Consider the following 9506-nt stretch of genomic DNA (forward strand, 5'->3'; position numbering starts at 1 on the left):
GTTTTAATGATGCTACCTGTTTCCTGAGGTAGCTAGACTTACAGATCAGCTGTAGTTTAATGATGCTACCTGTTTCCTGAGGTAGCTAGACTTACAGATCAGCTGTAGTTTTAATGATGCTACCTGTTTCCTGAGGTAGCTAGACTTACAGATCAGCTGTAGTTTTAATGATGCTACCTGTTTCCTGAGGTAGCTAGACTTACAGATCAGCTGTAGTTTTAATGATGCTACCTGTTTCCTGAGATAGCTAGACTTACATCAGCTGTAGTTTTAGTGATGCTACCTGTTTCCTGAGGTAGCTAGACTTACGGATCAGCTGTAGTTTTAATGATGTTTGAGTTCAGTAGAATAACTTTGGTTGACAACCCTACTTCTTTGTTGTAGTGCAGTATGATTTTGCTCAACGGTCATTGCGACTAATATTTATGCTATTGCACTAGGCTGTGTGTGTGTGAGAGAGGTGCAGAGAGACGGTGATGATGCAGTTTCTGTCTGCCTGTGTGTGTGTTGTGGAAACAGTGTCAGGCATGGGTCAGTGCAATGCCTCGACACTGGAAGCCCTTTTCCATCAATGACAACCTGACGGACACACACTAGAGCTCAAACACAACTGAACTGGACCTAGGACAGGAAGGTTAGCAAACATTTCTGATAAACCAGTCAGTTATGGGGAGGAGAGGAGGTTGGGTAACTATAATGCCACAGTGTGTAATTCGGGTCCCAGGACCAAATGTTCTCCAGGGTAACGGTGTGTGTGAATGGGGTTTTAGCGTTAGTGAAGGTAGTCATTGAGAATCCACAGGAGCATCTGTTCCTCACAGCTCAGGAGAGTAACCATGGTTACTCAACTACCTCACCTGCCATCTGTTAACAGTGTGTACAGGTGACATGTTTAGTCATCCTTTCATAACCCTTCAAGTAAAATCAAGACACGCGCACACACAGAAATGTGTGGAGATTTTTCATATTTGCAGCAGCCAGCAGGAGAAAATTAGGCCGACTCACAACACACAGATTAGAGGAAGATTAGGCCGACTCACAACACACAGATTAGAGGAATTAGGCCGACTCACAACAACAGATTATAGACGATTAGGCCGCCTCACAACACACAGATTAGAGGAAGGTTAGGCCGACTCACAACAACAGATTATAGGACGATTAGGCCGCCTCACAACACACAGATTAGAGGAAGGTTAGGCCGACTCACAACACACAGATTAGAGGAAGATTAGGCCGACTCACAACACACAGATTAAGGACGATTAGGCCGACTCACACACACACAGATTAGAGGACGATTAGGCCGACTCACAACACACAGATTAGAGGACGATTAGGCCGACTCACAACACACAGATTAGAGGACGATTAGGCCGACTCACAACACACAGATTAGAGGACGATTAGGCCGACTCACAACACACAGATTAGAGGAAGATTAGGCCGACTCACAACACACAGATTAGAGGACGATTAGGCCGACTCACAACACACAGATTAGAGGAAGATTAGGCCGACTCACAACACACAGATTAGAGGACGATTAGGCCGACTCACAACATACAGATTAGAGAAAATCTGTGTGTTGTGAGTCGGCCTAATCGTCCTCTAATCTGTGTGTTGTGAGTCGGCCTAATCTTCCTCTAATCTGTGTGTTGTGAGTCGGCCTAACCTTCCTCTAATCTGTGTGTTGTGAGGCGGCCTAATCGTCCTATAATCTGTTGTTGTGAGTCGGCCTAACCTTCCTCTAATCTGTGTGTTGTGAGGCGGCCTAATCGTCCTATAATCTGTTGTTGTGAGTCGGCCTAATCTTCCTCTAATCTGTGTGTTGTGAGTCGGCCTAATCTTCCTCTAATCTGTGTGTTGTGAGTCGGCCTAATYTTCTCCTGCTGGCTGCTGCAAATATGAAAAATCTCCACACATATTCTGTGTGTGCGCGTGTCTTGATTTTACTTGAAGGGTTATGAAACGATGACTAAACATGTCACCTGTACACACTGTTAACAGATGGCAGGTGAGGTAGTTGAGTAACCATGGTTACTCTCCTGAGCTGTGAGGAACAGATGCTCCTGTGGATTCTCAATGACTACCTTCACTAACGCTAAAACCCCATTCACACACACCGTTACCCTGGAGAACATTTGGTCCTGGGACCCGAATTACACACTGTGGCATTATAGTTACCCAACCTCCTCTCCTCCCCATAACTGACTGGTTTATCAGAAATGTTTGCTAACCTTCCTGTCCTAGGTCCAGTTCAGTTGTGTTTGAGCTCTAGTGTGTGTCCGTCAGGTTGTCATTGATGGAAAAGGGCTTCCAGTGTCGAGGCATTGCACTGACCCATGCCTGACACTGTTTCCACAACACACACACAGGCAGACAGAAACTGCATCATCACCGTCTCTCTGCACCTCTCTCACACACACACAGCCTAGTGCAATAGCATAAATATTAGTCGCAATGACCGTTGAGCAAAATCATACTGCACTACAACAAAGAAGTAGGGTTGTCAACCAAAGTTATTCTACTGAACTCAAACATCATTAAAACTACAGCTGATCCGTAAGTCTAGCTACCTCAGGAAACAGGTAGCATCACTAAAACTACAGCTGATCTGTAAGTCTAGCTATCTCAGGAAACAGGTAGCATCATTAAAACTACAGCTGATCTGTAAGTCTAGCTACCTCAGGAAACAGGTAGCATCATTAAAACTACAGCTGATCTGAAGTCTAGCTACCTCAGGAAACAGGTAGCATCATTAAAACTACAGCTGATCTGTAAGTCTAGCTACCTCAGGAAACAGGTAGCATCATTAAACTACAGCTGATCTGTAAGTCTAGCTATCTCAGGAAACAGGTAGATCATTAAAACTACAGCTGATCTGTAAGTCTAGCTCCCTCAGGAAACAGGTAGGATCATTAAAACTACAGCTGATCTGTAAGTCTAGCTACCTCAGGAAACAGGTAGCATCATTAAAACTCAGCTGATCTGTAAGTCTAGCTACCTCAGGACAGGTAGCATCATTAAACTACAGCTGATCTGTAAGTCTAGCTACCTCAGGAACAGGTAGCATCATTAAAACTACAGCTGATCTGTAAGTCTAGCTACCTCAGGAAACAGGTAGCATCACTAAAACTACAGCTGATCGTAAGTCTAGCTACCTCAGGAAACAGGTAGCATCATTAAAACTACAGCTGATCGGTAAGTCTAGCTACCTCAGGACCAGGTAGATCATTAAAACTACAGCTGATCTGTAAGTCTAGCTACCTCAGGAACAGGTAGAATCATAAAACTACAGCTGATCTGTAAGTCTAGCTACCTCAGGAAACAGGTAGCATCATTAAACTACAGCTGATCTGTAAGTCTGCTACCTCAGGAAACAGGTAGCATCATTAAAACTACAGCTGATCTGTAAGTCTAGCTACCTCAGGAAACAGGTAGCATCACTAAAACTACAGCTGATCGTAGTCTGCTACCTCAGGAAACAGGTAGCATCATTAAAACTACAGCTGATCCGTAAGTCTAGCTACCTCAGGAAACAGGTAGGATATTAAACTACAGCTGATCTGTAAGTCTAGCTACCTCAGGAAACAGGTAGCATCACTAAAACTAACAGCTGATCTGTAAGTCTAGCTACCTCAGGAAACAGGTAGCATCATTAAAACTACAGCTGATCTGTAAGTCTAGCTACCTCAGGAAACAGGTAGCATCACTTAAACTACAGCTGATCTGTAAGTCTAGCTACCTCAGGAAACAGGTAGCATCACTAAAACTACAGCTGATCTGTAAGTCTAGCTACCTCAGGAAACAGGTAGCATCACTAAACTACAGCTGATCTGTAAGTCTAGCTACTCAGGAAACAGGTAGGATCATTAAAACTACAGCTGATCTGTAAGTCTAGCTACCTCAGGAGACAGGTAGCATCATTAAAACACAGCTGATCTGTAAGTCTAGCTACCTCAGGAAACATGTAGGATCATTAAAACTACAGCTGATCTGAAGTCTAGCTACAAAGGAAACAGGTAGCATCATATAAAACTACAGCTGATCTGTAAGTCGAGCTACCTCAGGAAACAGGTAGCATCATTAAACTACAGCTGATCTGTAAGTCTAGCTACCTCAGGAAACAGGTAGCATCATTAAAACTACAGCTGATCTGTAAGTCTAGCTACCTCAGGAAACAGGTAGGATCATTAAAACTACAGCTGATCTGTAAGTCTAGCTACCTCAGGAAACAGGTAGGATCATTAAACTACAGCTGATCTGTAAGCCTAGCTACCTCAGGAGACAGGTAACATCATTAAAAACTACAGCTGATCTGTAAGTCTAGCTACCTCAGGAGACAGGTAACATCATTAAAACTACAGCTGATCTGTAAGTCTAGCTACCTCAGGAAACAGGTAGGATCATTAAAACTACAGCGGATCTGAAATCTAGCTACCTCAGGAAACAGGTAGGATCATTAAAACTACAGCTGATCTGTAAGCCTAGCTACCTCAGGAGACAGGTAACATCATTAAAACTACAGCTGATCTGTAAGTCTAGCTACCTCAGGAGACAGGTAGATATATCGTAGGCTTATACACCTGTTTATACCCATGTGAGCTAATTAGCTAACAACCATGACAACAGGACACACACATCTACTCACAGAAACCAGCATCTAGAACAACACCACATGGCCCTTCTGACCTCTTTCTCCTTGATCTGTATTAGTCTTCAGGCAAAACAGACCTCACCTGTACCTGGCTGTACCGGTCGCCTGGCCAACCTGCACCACACTGACTCACTTGCCCAAATGAAGGATAGAGAGTTTGCCTCTCTTATCTCTCCATTTAATCCACCCTTTACAGAAATATCACTTCATGACTTGGTACTGGTAAAACTAGAGGTCGACCGATTAATCAGAATGGCCGATTAATTAGGGCCGATTTCAAGTTTTCATAACAATCGGAAATCTGTAATTTTGGGCGCCGATTTTGCCGAATTTTAAAAAATATTTTTTTACACCTTTATTTACTAGGCAAGTCAGTTAAGAACACACTTCTTATTTTCAATGATGGCCTAGGAACGGTGGGTTAACTGCCTTGTCAGGGGCAGAACGACAGATCTTTACCTTGTCAGCTCAGGGATTCAATCTTGCAACCTTACGGTTAACTAGTCAAATGCTCTAACCACCTGCTTCACGAGGAGCCCGCCTGTACGCGAATGCAGTAAGAAGCCAAGGTAAGTTGCTAGCTAGCATTAAACTTATCTTATAAAAAACAATCAATCAATCATAATCACTAATTATAACTACACATGGTTGATGATATTATTAGTTTATCTAGCGTGTCCTGCGTTGCATATAAATCGATGAAGTGCGCATTCGCGAAAAGGACTGTCGTTGCTCCAACGTGTACCTAACCATAAACATCAATGCCTTTCTTTTTATTTTATTTTTTACCTTTTTCAAAAATTTTACCCCCTTTTCTCCCAATTTTCGTGGTATCCAATCGCTAGTAATTACTATCTTGTCTCATCGCTACAACTCCCGTACGGGCTCGGGAGAGACGAAGGTCGAAAGCCATGCGTCCTCCGAAGCACAACCCAACCAACGCCGCACTGCTTCTTAACACAGCGCGCCTCCAACCCGGAAGTCAGCCGCACCAATGTGTCGGAGGAAAACACTGTGCACCTGGCCCCCTCGGTTAGCGCGCACTGCGCCCGGCCCGCCACAGGAGTCGCTGGAGCGCGATGAGACAAGGATATCCCTACCGGCCAAACCCTCCTTAACCCGGACGACGCTAGGCCAATTGTGCGTCGCCCCACGGACCTCCCGGTCGCGGCCGGCTGCGACAGAGCCTGGGCGCGAACCCAGAGACTCTGGTGGCGCAGCTAGCGCTGCGATGCCGTGCCCTAGACCACTGCGCCACCCGGGAGACCTATCAATGCCTTTCTTAAAATCAATACACAGAAGTATATATTTTTAAACCTGCATATTTAGCTAAAAGAAATCCAGGTTAGCAGGCAATATTAACCAGGTGAAATTGTGGCACTTCTCTTGCGTTCATTGCACGCAGAGTCAGGGTATATGCAACAGTTCGGGCCGCCTGGCTCATTGCGAACTAATTTGCCAGAATTTTACGTAATTATGACATAACATTGAAGGTTGTGCAATGTAACTGGAATATTTACTTATGGATGCCACCCGTTAGATAAAATACGGAACGGTTCTGTATTTCACTGAAAGAATAAACGTTTTGTTTTTGAGGTGATAGTTTCCGGATTCAACCATATTAATGACCTAAGGCTCATATTTCTGTGTGTTATTATGTTATAATTAAGTCTATGATTTGATAGAGCAGTCTGACTGAGCGATGGTAGGCACCAGCAGGCTCGTAAGCATTCATTCGTTTTGCCAGCAGCTCTTCGCAATGCTTCAAGCATTGCACTGTTAATGACTTCAAGCCTATCAACTCCCGAGATTAGACTGGTGTAACCGATGTGAAATGGCTAGCTAGTTAGCGGAGTGCGCGCTAATAGCGTTTCAAACGTCACTCGCTCTGAGACTTGGAGAAGTTGTTCCCCTTGCTCTGCATGGGTAACGCTGCTTCGAGGGTGGCTGTTGTCGATGTGTTCCTGGTTCGAGCCCAGGTAGCGGCGAGGAGAGGGATGGAAGCTATACTGTTACACTGGCAATACTAAAGTGCCTATAAGAACATCCAATAGTCAAAGGTATATGAAATACAAATCATATAGAGAGAAATAGTCCTATAATTCCTACAACCTAAAACTTCTTACCTGGGAATATTGAAGACTCATGTTAAAAGGAACCACCAGTTTTCATATGTTCTCATGTTCTGAGCAAGTAACTTAAACATTAGCTTTCTTACATGGCACATATTGCACTTCTACTATCTTCTCCAAAACTTTGTTTTTGCATTATTTAAACCAAATTGAACATGTTTCATTATTTATTTGAGGCCAAATTGATTTTATTGATGTATTATATTAAGTTAAAATAAGTGTTCATTCAGTATTGTTGTAATTGTCATTATTCAAACAATTTTTTTTTTAATTTTTGGCCCTCCAATAATCGTTATCGGCGTTGAAAAATCATAATCGGTCGACCTCTATCTAGTACAAACAGCTAGGCCTTCAGTTGTATAGTCAGGGGGGTCTCTCCCACATAGGGTCTTTGTACAGTGTATGGTTCCAGTTTTACACCGAGACTGAGGGTATGGTTCCAGTTTCTGGTGAAATGATGGAACATACTTCTCAAACACACTAAGATCCCAGTCCTAAATGAGTACATGTCCAGGGTTAAACTAGTCAACTAGGCCTAATAGAACCGCAGCCGGCTGGGGCATAGATCATTCATCAAGAGATGACTGTTGAAATGGAAAGAACTGGGATGATATTTCAACATTGTGCAATTGATAGTCTAAAATACTCCCTCAATTAGGTTTATTTTTCCTGCCACGTCCTTTATAGGCTACATTTATGAGGGGGATTGTGCTGTGTAAAATAGGCTATTAGGCTATTCTTCTTCACTGGCGTCTCATGTTAGCCTACAATGTTGTTGTGGCGTCTCATGTTAGCCTACAGTGTTGTTACATTGATGCCATATCAATGGAACAAAATAACAGTTTACTCGGATCTTTGGCTTTATTAACAACTAGCTACTTGATTAAAAAACAAAAAACATCTACAGCATAGCATATAGGCTAGATCAGTTGATTTGCTGCGATAGGCCACTTTCAAAATAAATAATAGACTAAATAGAAATCAATGTATCACGAATTATATCATAACTAATGATTTGTCTGACACGACTTTATCTCCCCTTCTATTATGTAAAATGTATTGTTGGATACAACGTATCTGGAGAAAGAGACCCAGCTGCGTGGACGCCTCAATAAGACAAGGATGGAATACAACTAACACCTGCACAGGGCCAAACCCCAAGAACAAGGCTGTCGAGTTGCAATTTTCCAACAGTCCGCAACTTAGAGACAGACATATGGACCACAATAAAATATTATCACCTACCTTATGAGAAATGATATCCCTTATCAACAGAAAGTCCAACTCCTCAGGAGCTTTATTGCTTATTGCTTTTCTTATATATTTTTTTACCGCACTGAACAACCGCCTCGTCTTATAGCTCAGTGCGCATCTCTCTGTTGTGCGGGCACGGTGACGTCACCCCGATGGTGGCGCGAGGGGTTTTCGTAGAAAAAAAAACACGTTCGAAACCGTATTAACCGCGTTTCACTAGTTGGCTGTGGTGAACTATCGTTGTTTTCACGRACCAATCAGAGCGAAGAGCGGTGAGAGTCTGGTGAATGGAATTCATCGAAAGTGAAGACTACTGACCATCTGACTTGCTTGGTCATTAATTATACATCACAGAAAGATGTGACGAGATAAACAGAAATAGGACATTGAATGAGTCTTATCAATTTAGCAAGCAATATTTATCTATATATAGTGTATTCGATTAGATTGATTGTTGTTTTATCATAAGATATATTGGCTAACTGTAGAAAAATGACAATTGGACTAAAACACTCTCCTTTACTTGCTTAAAAAAGTCCTAAAAAACACAGACATGAAATTGTGTTAATATTTATACTACTTCATAAATAGATTAAAGATAAAACTAGTGTTTCATAGGCTACCACATCATAGCTCCTGACATGGCCCCTCACACACATAATACTGTATCTATAAATCAAATAATTGTATGTTTGTGAATAGGTTTGATGTAATGAACAACAGGGTAGCCTAGCCCCTAGCGTAGGCCACAGTACATTTCCATGACAGATGCAACACCTTCTTCTCACCAGCAGAGGTCAGTGTCACTCAGCTGTGTGACTGAGGTGTGACATATAAAGACATAGAGCAGCACCAGCGCTCCATCTCCGATGTCCCTAGCGTCGAACTGTGCACACACACGCAAGCGCGCGCGTGCACACACACGTAGGAGACAGGATGGTGAAACACAGTCGCATTCCACGTGGCATCAGACAGACAGCGATGTGACATACGGCAGATGTAAAAGGCAATGGCAAATTATAGCAGGCCCAGCGAGACTAGCCCACAGCCCCTTTCCCCTAGCACTATCTTTATTCTAGCTCCTAGCCCATAAACCCCATAGAAAGTAGAGATAGTGTAGGGGTTAGGGTCTAGAGTAGAGAATAGGTGGTAGGGGTTAGGGTCTAGAGTAGAGATAGTGTAGGGGTTGGGTTAGAGTAGAGATATGTTAGGGGGTTAGGGGCTAGAGTAGAGATAGTGGTAGGGGTTAGGGCTAGAGTAGAGATAGTGGTAGGGGTTATGGTCTAGAGTAGAGCTAGTGGTAGGGGTTGTGGTTAGAGTAGAGTAGTGTAGGTTAGGGCTAGGTAGAGATAGTGGTAGGGGTTAGGGGCTAGAGTAGAGATAGTGGTAGGGGTTGGGGTCTAGAGTAGAGCTAGTGGTAGGGGTTAGGGTCTAGAGTAGAGCTAGGGTTACGCCTGGGC

General features: G+C 43.2%; 1 protein-coding gene across 1 annotated transcript in view; it reads right to left on the reverse strand.

Annotated features, from left to right (window-relative positions):
• LOC111965980 (cysteine-rich and transmembrane domain-containing protein 1-like) overlaps positions 1-8169 on the reverse strand; it is a 27854-nt gene extending 19685 nt beyond the window's left edge. Inside the window, exon 1 of the mRNA XM_023990422.2 lies at positions 8038-8169. The gene's annotated coding sequence lies outside the window, so the exon portion shown is untranslated. The remainder of the gene's footprint in view (positions 1-8037) is intronic.
• Between the last annotated feature and the right edge of the window lie 1337 nt (positions 8170-9506).

This window comes from Salvelinus sp. IW2-2015, linkage group LG6.2 (genome assembly GCF_002910315.2).
Source record: "Salvelinus sp. IW2-2015 linkage group LG6.2, ASM291031v2, whole genome shotgun sequence".
Lineage (NCBI taxonomy): Eukaryota > Metazoa > Chordata > Actinopteri > Salmoniformes > Salmonidae > Salvelinus > Salvelinus sp. IW2-2015.